Source organism: Loxodonta africana, chromosome 25 (genome assembly GCF_030014295.1).
Source record: "Loxodonta africana isolate mLoxAfr1 chromosome 25, mLoxAfr1.hap2, whole genome shotgun sequence".
NCBI lineage: Eukaryota > Metazoa > Chordata > Mammalia > Proboscidea > Elephantidae > Loxodonta > Loxodonta africana.
The window spans coordinates 48,187,758-48,200,230 of record NC_087366.1 but is presented as its reverse complement, the minus strand read 5'-3'; the positions used below and the strand labels follow the sequence as shown (position 1 = coordinate 48,200,230).

At 39.3% G+C, this 12,473-nt stretch overlaps 1 protein-coding gene across 7 annotated transcripts in view; it reads left to right on the top strand.

The window, feature by feature from the left end:
• SMYD3 (SET and MYND domain containing 3) overlaps nt 1-12,473 on the top strand; it is a 783,945-nt gene that overhangs the window by 15,360 nt on the left and 756,112 nt on the right. For 2 of the 7 annotated variants that reach the window (XM_064276777.1, XM_064276774.1), the window contains exon 2: nt 11,093-11,131. The exons of the other annotated variants lie outside the window; for them this stretch is intronic. The gene's annotated coding sequence lies outside the window, so the exon portion shown is untranslated. The remainder of the gene's footprint in view (nt 1-11,092; nt 11,132-12,473) is intronic. 7 annotated transcript variants of the gene reach the window in all.

Genomic DNA, 12,473 nt, shown 5'->3' with positions numbered 1-12,473 from the left:
GCTATCTATCTCTATATGTGATCTAAATTTTTTTCAGAACTGCCTTGCCCACATCACTACAAAAAGATAAGCCTACTAAAAACAGTACAGCATTTGTTTGCAATTTCCCTCTGCCCTCCAATCCACCTGAGACTGAAGGTATATAGTCAAATACTGTGCTCATACATTACTTGTAGTCTTCCTTTTTTTCTCTTCTGTATGTTTATGGTATTTATTTGAAATACAGTTGAGTTCATTTGTTGCACTTTGATTTCAGTTTAAGATTCTCTACTCTCCCATCCTTTTTAATTTAAATTTTTGAATATGTAGAACGTTGACATGCTTCCAAAATTCAGAACTATACAAAAAGATACACTTATCGAAGTGTTGTTGTTAGCTGGCATTACAATTGTGAGTTGGCCCCTGACTCATGGTGACCCTGTGCACAACTGAATTCCCTGTTCCCCACTCCCCACCCCTTACAGGTAACCAAGTTCATTGTTTTCTGGTTTATCTTTAATGTCTTTTTTTTTGTGAAGGTAAGTAAATATTTTTCACTCTTATACAAAAGATGGCATACTGTATTTACTCCTGCACTTCGCATTCTTCACTTTATTGTTGTGTGCCATTGAGTTGATTCTAACTCATAGCAACCCTACAGGACAGAGTAGAACTGCCCATAGGGTTTCCTGGGCTCTAATCTTCATGAGAGCAGACTGCCAGGCCTTTTCTTCCATGGAGTGGCTGGTGGTTTCTAACCACCCTTCCATTGGCAGCCGAGCGCTTAACCATTGTGCTGCCAGGGCCCTTTCGCTTAACAGTATCTACTAGAAATCCCTCCATATCACTCCATAGCAACCTTATTGTTTTATAAAATGGAGCCCTGGTGGCACAGTGGTTAAGAGCTTCGCTGCTAACCAAAATGTCAGCACTTCGAATCCACCAGCCACTCCTTGGCAACGCTGGTGCAGTTCTACTCTGACCTATAGGGTTGCTGTGAGTTGGAATCGACTCAATGGCAATGGGTTTGGCCTTTTGGTATGGTACTGCATTTTCTGTATGTACCATGATTTCTGATTTCCTATTGTCTTAGTCATCTAGTGCTGCCATAACAGAAATACCACAAGTGGATGGCCTTAACAAAAAGAAATTTGTTTTCTCACAGCCTAAAACCCAGCAAACCACAGTCTACTAGGTTACAAGTCCAAATTCAGGGTGTTGGCTTCAGGGGATGGCTTTCTCTGTCAGCTCTGGAGGAAGGTCTTTGTCCTCAATCTTCCCCTGGTCGAGGAGCTTCCCAGGTGCAGGGACTCCTTGTCCAAAGGGTGTGCTCTGCTTCTGGTGCTGCTTTCTTGGTGGTATGAGGTCCCCCTGTCTCTCCACTTGCTTCTATCTTTTATATCTCAAGAGACTGCCTCAAGACACAGTCTAATCCTGTAGATGGAGTCCTGCCTCACACAGCTGCCACCCATCCTTCCTCATTAATATCATAGAGGCAGGATTTACAACATATAGGAAAATCACACAATACCGGGAATCATGGCCCAGCCCAATTGATACACACATTTTTGGGGGGATATAATTTAATCTGTGAAACCTATGCTTGGACATTTAGGTAGATTTTAGTATTTTGATATTACAAATAATGCTGTAATGAATAACCATGCATGTATGTATTTTCATATTGTTGCAGGCGTATCTTCAGAGTAAATTCTTAGAATTAGGATTGCTGGGTCAAAGTGTAAATACATATGTGGGTGTTGTACCATCTTACACTCGAACTAATAATGCAGAAGAGTGCCTGTCTCCCTCAGCTTTGCAGACTGAGTGCGTTGTTAGGCTTTTGAATTTTTGTCAATCTGATGGGTAAGAAATGGGATCTCAGTGTAGTTTTAATTTGCATTTAAATTGCATTATGAGTGAAGTTCAATATCTTTTCACTTGTTTAAAGGCCGTTTGTATATCTTTTTGTGAATTGTCTGTACATGTCTTTTGCCCATTTTTCTATATGATTTTTGGTCTTTTTTTTTTCCTCAAAATTTAAATGTTTTTATATAATAGCAATATTAGCCCTTTATCTGTGATAAATGTTGCAGATATTTCCTCCCAGGTTATCATTTGTCTCTTGACTACTTAAGATAGAGGAGGTCACCCACATTTTCTTCTAGGACTTATACACTTTAAATCTTCTTATTTATCTGTCTCGTCCATTTAGAGCTTATTCTTGTGTCTGCTGTAAGGAATGGATCTAATTTTATCTTTTTCAAAATGGCTACCCAATTGTCATCATTTGTTAAAAAGATTATATTTGTTTCAGTGAGTTACTGCAGTGGTCGTGTGCTAGATTGTACACTTTTGTTGTTAGTTGCTGTCAAGTTGATTCTGACTCACGGTGACCCCATGTGTTGCAGTGCAGAACTGCTCCATAGGTTTTTTTGGGCTGTAATCTTTTTTTTTTTTTTTAATAATTTTTATTGTGCTTTAAGCGAAACTTCACAAATCAAGTCAGTCTCTCACACAAAAACCCGTATACACCTTGCTACACACTCCCAGTTACTCTCCCCCTAATGAGACAGCCTCCTCTCTCCCTCCACTCTCTCTTTTCGTGTCCATTTTGCCAGCTTCTAAGCCCCTCCACCCTCTCATCTCCCCTCCAGGCAGGAGATGCCAACATAGTCTCAAGTGTCCACCTGACCCAAGAAGCTCACTCCTCACCAGCATCCGTCTCCAACCCATTGTCCAGTCCAACCCATGTGTGAAGAGCTGGCTTCAGGAATGGTACCCCAGAAGCTGTCCTGGGGTAACAGAAGGTCTGGGGGCCATGACCACTGGGGTCCTTCTTGTCTCAGTCAGACCATTAAGTCTGGTCTTATGAGAATTTGGGGTCTGCATCCCACTGCTCTCCTGCTCCCTCAGGGGTTCTCTGTTGTGTTCCCTGTCAGGGCCGTCATCAGTTGTAGCCGGGCGCCATCTAGTTCTTCTGGTCTTAGGATGATGTAGTCACTGGTTTATGTGGCCCTTTCTGTCTCTTGGGCTTATAATTACCTTGTGTCCTTGGTGTTCTTCATTCTCCTTTGATCCAGGTGGGTTGAGACCAATTGATGCATCTTAGATGGCTGCTTCCTAGTGTTTAAGACCCCAGACGCCACTCTTCAAAGTGGAATGCAGAATGTTTTCTTAATAGATTTTATTATACCAACTGACTTAGATGTCCCCTGAAGCCATGGTCCCCAGACCCCTGCCCCTGCTACACTGGCCTTCAAAGCATTCAGTTTATTCAGGAAACTTCTTTGCTTTTGGTTTAGTCCAATTGTGCTGACCTCCCCTGTATTGTGTGCTGTCTTTCCCTTCACCTAAAGTAGTTCTTATCTACTAATTAGTGAATACCCTTCTCCCATCCACCCTCCCTCCCCCCTCTCTCCCCCGTCTCATAACCACAAAAGAATGTTTTCTTCTCAGTTTAAACTATTTCTCAAGTTCTTATAATAGTGGTCTTATACAATATTTTTCCTTTCGCAACTGACTAATTTCACTCAGCATAATGCCTTCCAGATTCCTCCATGTTATGAAATGTTTCACAGATTCCTCAGTGTTCTTTATTGATGCGTAGTATTCCATTGTGTGAATATACCATAATTTATTTATCCATTCATCATCCGTTGATGGGCACCTTGGTTGCTTCCATGTTTTTGCTATTGTAAACAGTGCTGCAATAAACATGGGTGTGCATGTATCTGTTCGTGTAAAGGCTCTTATTTCTCTAGGACATATTCCAAGGAGTGGGATTGCTGGATCGTATGATAGTTCTATTTCTAGCTTTTTAAGGAAGCGCCAAATCGATTTCCAAAGTGGATGTACCATTTTACATTCCCACCAGCAGTGTATAAGTGTTCCAGTCTCTCCACAGCCTCTCCAACATTTATTATTTTGTGTTTTTTGGATTAATGCCAGCCTTGCTGGAGTTCGATGAAATCTCATTGTAGTTTTGATTTGCATTTCTCTAATGGCTTTTTTAATGACTAGTGATCGTGAACACTTCCTCATGTATATGTTAGCTACCTGAATGTCTTCTTTAGTGAAGTGTCTATTCATATCTTTTGCCCATTTTTTAATTGGGTTATTTGTCTTTTTGTAGTTGAGTTTTTACAGTATCATGTAGATTTTAGAGATCAGGCGCTGGTCAGAAATGTCATAGCTAAAAACTTTTTCCCAGTCTGTAGGTAGTCTTTTTACTCTTTTGGTGAAGTCTTTGGATGAGCATAGGTGTTTGATTTTTAGGAGCTCCCAGTTATCTAGTTTTTCTTCTACATTCTTTATAATGTTTTATATACTGTTTATGCCATGTATTAGGGCTCCTAACCTTGTCCCTATTTTTTCTTCCATGATCTTTATCATTTTAGATTTTATATTTAGGTCTTTGATCCATTTTGAGTTAGTTTTTGGGCATGGAGTGAGGTACGGGCCTTGTTTCATTTTTTTTGCAGATGGATATCCAGTTACGCCAGCACCATTTGCTAAAAAGACTGTCTTTTCCCCATTTAACTGTTTTGGGGCCTTTTTCAAATATTAACTGCTCATATGTGGATGGATTTTTGTCTGGATTCTCAATTCTGTTCCATTGGTTCATGTATCTGTTATTGTACCAGTACCAGGCTGTTTTGACTACTGTGGCGGTATAATAGGTTCTAAAATCAGGTAAAGTAAGGCCTCCCACTTTGTTCTTTTTCAGTAATGCCTTATTTATCCGGGGCCTCTTTCCCTTCCATATGAAGTTGGTGATTTGTTTCTCCATCTCATTAAAGAATATCCTTGGGATTTGCATCGGAATTGAATTAAATGTATAAGATCGCTTTTGGTAGAATAGACATTTTTATAATGTTGTCTTCCTATCCACGAGTAAGGTATGTTTTTCCACTTATGTAAGTCTCTTTTAGTTTCTTGCAGAAGTGTACTGTAGTTTTCTTTGTATAAGTCTTTTACATCTCTGGTAAGATTTATTCCTAAGTATTTTATGTTCTTGGGGGCTATTGTAAATGGCATTGATTTGGTGATTTCCTCTTCGGTGTTCTTTTTGTTGGTGTAGAGGAATCCAACTGATTTTTGTATGTTTATCTTGTATCCCGTTACTCTGCTGAACTCTTCTATTAGTTTCAGTAGTTTTCTGGAGGATTCCTTAGGGTTTTCTGTGTATAAGATCATGTCATCTGCAAATAGAGATACTTTTACTTCTTCCTTGCCAGTCTGGATGCCCTTTATTTCTTTATCTAGCCTAATTGCTCTGGCTAGGACTTGCAGCACAGTGTTGATTAAGAGTGGTGATAAAGGGCATCCTTGTCTGGTTCCCAATTTCAGTGGGAATGTTTTCAGGGTCTGTCCATTTCGGGTGATCTTGGCTGTTGGCTTTGTATAAATGCCCTTTATTAAGTTGAGAAATTTTCCCTCTATTCCTATTTTGCTGGGAGTTTTTATCATGAATGAGTGTTGAACTGTGTCAAATGCCTTTTCTGCATCAATTGATAAAATTGTGTGATTCTTTTATTTATGTGGTGGATTACATTGTTTTTCTAATGTTGAACCATCCCTGCATACCTGGTATGAATCCCTCTTGGTCATGGTGAATTTTTTTTTTTTTGATATGTTGTTGAATTCTATTGGCTAGAATTTTGTTGAGGATTTTTGCATCTATATTCATGAGGGATATAGGTCTATAATTTTCTTTTCTTGTGGTGTCTTTACCTGGTTTTGGTATCAGGGATATGGTGGCTTCATAGAATGAGTTTGGTAGTATTCCATCCTTTTCTGTGCTCTGAAATACCTTTCGTAGTAGTGGTGTTAACTCTTCTCTGAAAGTTTGGTAGAACTCTGCAGTGAAGCCGCCCGCACCAGGGCTTTTCTTTTTTGGGAGTTTTTTGATTACCTTTTCAATCTCTTCTTTTGTTACGGGTGGTTCTATTTAGTTGTTCTACCTCTGTTTGTGTTAGTTTAGGTAGGTAGTGTGTTTCTAGGAATTCATCCATTTCTTCTAGGTTTTCAAATTTGTTAGAGTACAGTTTTTCGTAGTAATCTGATATGATTCTTAATTTCAGTTGGGTCTGTTGTAATATTGCCCATCTCATTTCTTATTCGGGTTATTTGCTCCCTCTCCTGTTTTTCTTTTGTCAGTTTGGCCAGTGGTTTATCAATTTTGTTGAGTTTTTCAAAAAAACAGCTTTTGATCTTTTTAATTCTTTCAATTGTTTTTCTGTTTTCTATTTCATTTAGTTCAGCTCTAATTTTTATTATTTGTTTTCTTCTGGTGCCTGTGGGTTTCATTTGTTGCTTTCTTTCTGTTTGTTCAAGTTGTAGGGACAATTCTTTGATTTTGGCCCTTTCTTCTTTTTGGATGTGTGCATTTATTGATATAAATTGGCCTCTGAGCACCGCTTTTGCTGTGTCCCAAAGGTTCTGATAGGAAGTGTTTTCATTCTCATTGGATTCTCTGAATTTCTTTATTCCATCCTTAATGTCTTCTATAATCCCGTCTTTTTTGAGCAGGGTATTGTTCAGTTTCCAAGTGTTTGATTTCTTTTCCCTGCTTATTCTGTTATTGATTTCGACTTTTATGGCCTTATGGTCAGAGAAGATGCTTTGTAATATTTCAGTGTTTCGGATTCTGCTAAGGCTTGCTTTATGACCTAATATGTGGTCTATTCTAGAGAATGTTCCATGTGCTGGAACATTGGTTGCTGTTGGGTGGAGTGTTCTGTATATGTCTATGAGGTCAAGTTGGTTGATTGTGGCATTTAGATCTTCCGCATCTTTATTGAGCTTCTTTCTGGATGTCCATTCCTTCACCAAAAGTGGTGTGTTGAAGTCTCCTACTATTATCGTGGAGCTGTCTATCTCACTTTTCAATGCTGACAGAGTTTGTTTTATGTATCTTGCATGGGCTGTAATCTTAATGGAAGCAGCTTGCTAGGTCTATCTTTAACAGCACTGCTGGGTGGGTTCAAACCACCAAGCTGAAGGTTAGCAATTGAGCGCAAACCATTTGCATCCCCTAGTGACTTGATCATGCACTGTTGTTGTGTGCCATCAAGTAGATTCTGACTCACAGCGAACATATAGGACAGTGTAGAACTGCCCCACAGGGTTTCCAAGGCTGGAAGTCTTTACCGAAGCAGACTGCCACATCTTTCTCCCGCAGAGCAACTGGTGGGTTTGAACTACCAACCTTTTGGTTAGCAGCTGAGTGCTTTAACCACTGCCACCAGGGCTTCTGGGTCATCACACTAAAAAACCGAAAACCAAACCCACTGCCGTTGAATCAGTTCCAACTCATACCGACCCCACAGGGTTTCCAAGGCTGTAAGTCTTTACGAAGCAGATTGCCACATCTTTCTCCCATGGAGCCGCTAGTGGTTTCATACCACCGACCTCTTGGTTATCACTCGAGTGCTTTATACACTGTGCTACCAGGGCGCCTTGGTCATCACAGTAGTTGGATCTATTTCTGGATGTTGCACTCTATTCCATTGGTCAGTCTGTCTATTCATGCACTGGTTTCATACTGCTTTAGTTATAGATAATTTGTAGTATGTTTCAGTATATGATAGAGCTCATAATTCTTCCTTTGGAGTGTTTTTCTATCCGTTCTTGTGTGTGTGTTTTTCCAAATAAGCTTTAGGGTCAACTTGTCTATCTCCTACCTACTTTTTTTCTTGTCTAAGAAAGAAACTCATAGGAATTTTGTGATTGGATTACATTGATAAATCAGCCTGGGTAGAACTGACATCTTGATAATGATGGGCTCTTTGAACCAGCACAAGGGATGCCTTTCTGTTCAAATCTCTGTCTTCAAGGAATATTTTACAGTCATCTTCAAAAACATTCCTTAAGTTTATTCCCAAGTATTTTGCCTTTTTGCTTCCTTTTGCCACTGTAAATGGAGTGTTCTTATTCATCTTATCTTCTAATGAGTTATTTGTATATAAGAATGGTGTTTATTTTTTCCTGTTAATTTTATATCCTACTCCGTTAAAGCATTTTGTAGTCTGTTTTTGCCATTGATTCTCTAGGATTTTCTAGGAATACTCTCATGTCGTCTTCAAATGTGTAAAGTTATTTTTTCTTTTTCAACTTGTATGCCTCTAAATGCAAAGAGTAGTGAAAATAGTGGGGATTCTTCTCTTGTTCTTAGCCTCTAGGGTTTCCTTATTGTGTAAGATGCTGGGTTTAGGATTGAGACAAATATATTTTGTCATACTAAGGAAGTATTCACTTCTATTTTCTCAAGAGTTTTTATTAAGAATAGGTGTTGAGTTCTTTTCAAGGCATTTTAATCATGTATGGAAGTAGTCATATGATTTTTCTCCCTACATCTATTAACAGAGTCCCTGGGTGGTGCCAACAGTTAACAGCACTCGGCTGTTAACTGAAAGGTTGGAGGTTTGACTCTGCCCAGAGGCGCCTTGTAAGAAAGGTGTAGGGATCTACTTCTGAAAAATTAGCTGTTGAAAACCCTAGGTATCACTTACATGAAACGGCAAGACTAGCTAAATATATAAAAACAGTTATTTCCCCTGGGGTGACCTTTTAGGGAAATGACAGATTGATACACAAAATAAAGGATATTATCTGTGAGTATGGTGCTCTATTAAAAGACCATCTGTATGAGACTAAAAGGTGAATAAGTACTCTAAAGCAAAGATGAGAAGATAAGGGGGCAAGGAAACTAGAATACGGGAAACAGAACAAACAGAAGTCAACTAAAGAGAATGTTGACACATTGTGAAAAGTGTAACTAATGTTGCAGAACAATTTGTATAGAAATTGTCAAATGGGAACCTAATTTTCTGTGTAAACTTTCACCAAGAACACAGTAAAATATTATTAGAAACAAAACCAAAACCCCCCAATGGTTACTAGTGGTTATGGGGGGGAGGTGGAGAATCATTCTGTGAGAAGTACTGAATCTTTATCTATACTGATGGGAAAACTGGCATCGATTAAGTGTAATAGGTACACAGCTTGACTATTGTGAGTGATATCACAATAGAAAAACTTAAAAAAGGGGTAAAATGACAAATAAAATGCTATATTTAATTTTACAACAAAAATATCAGCACACACACACAAAAAGGCTGTAGCCGTTGATACTAAAAAAAAAAAAAAGTTAGCTACAAATAAGTATCTCATAGGATTAGTTTTTTTGGTTCAGGGGTTTGGGGTAGTGGTCTCATAGGCCTGTCGGTTAGTTGGCGTAATATTATTTTAAGCTGCTTCTCTCCCTCCTAGTTTAGTGGATAGTGGGTGGGGTCTTAAAAGCTTTTGAGGGACTATGTAAGATACAACAATTGACCTATAATTGCCTGGAGCAACAGAGGAAGAAGGAGATTCAGGAATTGGAGAAGGAAATGGCTTGCAGGTCTAATTGCCTCCATGAACTACTCTCTCCCTTGCCATGAGACCAGAAGAAATGGATGGTGGCCATCTACCACTACTAAGTGTTTTGATCAAGGACCCAATAGATGGATCTTGATCAAAAGGAGGAATATTGAGGAATAGAACTTTTAATTTTTAGGGAAACCAGACTTACGGGGCACATTGAGCCTGGAGGGACCCTGAGTCTACTGCTTGGAAACAACTTTCGAACCTTGAGCTGAAACTTACCCATGAAGTCATCTTTAAGCAACAATTATCACTGCATAAATAATGTCTGTCTTGAGCATTGCGCCCTATTGAAGCTTTACGTATATGAGATTGAAATGACAACAGTAACTTTAAAGCACAGATGAGAACTTTAAGGGGCAGAGTGTTAAGTTCATGGTGGTGAAACAATAGGGGCAGAGAATGGTGACACAACATGAAGAATGTAACCATTGTCAGTGAACTGTACATGTAAAAATGGTTGAACGGGTGTTTGTTTTGTTGTGTATATTTTCACTCCCTTCCAAAAAAAAAAAAAAAAACACCCTGTGGAGCCCAGTTCTACTCTGACTCATATAAGGACTCCACGAATTGGAGTTGACTTGACAACAACTGTAAAAACTAAAAAAAACAACAATAAAAAAAGACCTATTATTATCCCACCATAGATTTACTTAGGCTGTAGGACCAAGCTGTACATAAATCTTATACTTCAGGTTCCCATGCTTAGGTAAAGGGCATAGTTAAAATAAATCTGTGTTTCAAAGCTGTGAAATTCTGGTCCTTGTTGTGGGTGTTCATGCAAATTATCACCCACACCCCAGTCTTAACTGTCCACAATTTCTAGTGGTTTCACCCAATAAAGGTAAAATTCTTAATTTAAAATGTTAATGGACTCATGCAATAGCAAATATGAGTTGGATGCAATCTCAAAAAGCAGCTAATACGTGACTTCAGGTAAAAATCATCAATGAATGCTAAAATGAATGGGCAAAAATGTGATCAGAAGTAGATATTTACAGGGTTTCAAAGAGTCCTTTTACTAGATACTTATTATGTACAAGGGAAAAAAATACATAGTAACTTTACAGTGGAAAAACTTGGCAGAGATTACTTTAACCCGGTGATCAGAGTTAACATCACCAATAGTAGGACAAACTCACACCAGGTGCCTCCTAATATGCACTGAGAAAGACACCTCACTTCTGTGGTATTCTTGTAAAATTGCACAATCTGAATTTAATCATGAGGAAACATGAAGCAAAACCAAGTGAAGGGACCATACAGAATAACTGGGCAGTACTCGGTAAAAGGAGCCTTGATGGCACAGTGGGTGTTTGGCTGCTAACCGAAAGGTCAGCAGTTTGAATCTACTAGCTGCTCCTTGGAAATCCTATGAGGCAGTTCTGCCCTGTCCTATAGGGTCACTGTGAGTTAGAATCCACTGGACAGCAACAGGTTTTCTCTGCAAACGTGTCAAGGTCATGAATGACAAAGACTGAGGAATCCTCCAGATTAAAGGGGACTGTCTTAGTTATCAGATCCCTGGTGGGCACAGCGGTTAAGAGCTCGGCTCCTAACCAAAAGGTCAGCAGTGTGAATCCACCAGCTGCTCCTTGGGAACCCAATGGGGCAGTTCTACTCTGTCCTATAGGTTGCTATGAATCGGAATCGACTTGACAGCAACGTTTTTTTTTTTTTTCAGTCTTCCTTACCCAGTGCTGCTGTGACAGAAATACCACAGGTGAGTATAGGGGCTTTAACAAACAGATGTATTTTCTCACAGTTTAGGAGGATAGAAGTCAAAATTCAGTCAACCCATCAAGCAAACTGTTACAGCCATTCCCAGCCAACCCATCAAATCCACAGTCTCAGCTTAGTGTACTCATATCAACGAATTCAGTTTGATCTAGCATTATCTTCCTTTCACCCTAATCCAGCACTATTAGGATTCATTCCCATATGTGTTCCCCAAGTTTCTGTTGGTTTGTTGTTGCTGTTAGTTGCCATTGAGTCAATTCCAACTCATGCCGACGCCACGTGTTACAGAGTATAACTGCTCCATAGGATTTTCTTGGCTGTAATCTTAACAGAAGGAGATTGCCATGCTTTTCTTCTGCAGTACTGCTGGTTCGGTTTGAACCTCCAACCTTTACGTTAGCAACCAAGTGCAAACCATTTGCATCACCCAGGGACCTTTCTGTTGATGTAAACTGGCAAAATCTTGTAATTCTTTTGGTGTGTCATGCAGCTCCTTATGGGTCACACTTTTAAACTTTATCCTTGGGGGGTCTGCTGGGACTTAAGTGTGGTCATAGTTCTAGAAACAGTGAGAAGTTGTGGGAGTAGTTACAGAGGAGGATCGGCAGTCCTCTGCAAGGCAGTCACTGTAGGGGAGGCCGTCACATGTTCTTTGGGCAAAGGGAGACCAGCCTTCTCAGTGCTTCTACTGGAAAGGGCAGCTAAGAATTAGGGGACTGAAGATACCTATCTTCCTGGGAGTATCTCCAAATATTTGCATTCCAAATTTAGGGTCCCACCCCTTCCCCATCCATTCCTTAACTTTATGCAAGAGTTAAACATGTGAAATTGGGAATTCAATTTGCATTATAATTCAGTCCTTGCTACTCCTAGTGTGGTCTGTGAATCAGCAGCCTCAGTTACCAACTGAGAGCTTGTGAGAAATGCAGAATTTTATGCCATACCACACTTTCTGAATTAGAATATACATTTAACAAGATATCCGTGTACTATTTTTGTACACTAAACTGAAAATACTGGTTCCTGTAAGTACTTTTGTTAAAGCTAATGTGTGTGTTTTTTTTTTAATGTTCATAGCAGCCCAGCTATTTGATAAATACGTCCTTTAAAACTCTCTTGAGGTTTTTACGATTTGATTTTACATTTAACTCTCTATATGTAACACCTAAACTTCTGCAGGTCAACTTTTAGATGATTTCTCAGTTTATCCGGAAGTTCCTCATGAAGCCTTAACTAGATGTGGTGCTCCCTCTCGTGGACAGTAGTGTGAAAGCACACAAAAATCTTTCAGATGAGTAATTTTGTTTCCAGTTACTAAAACTTAA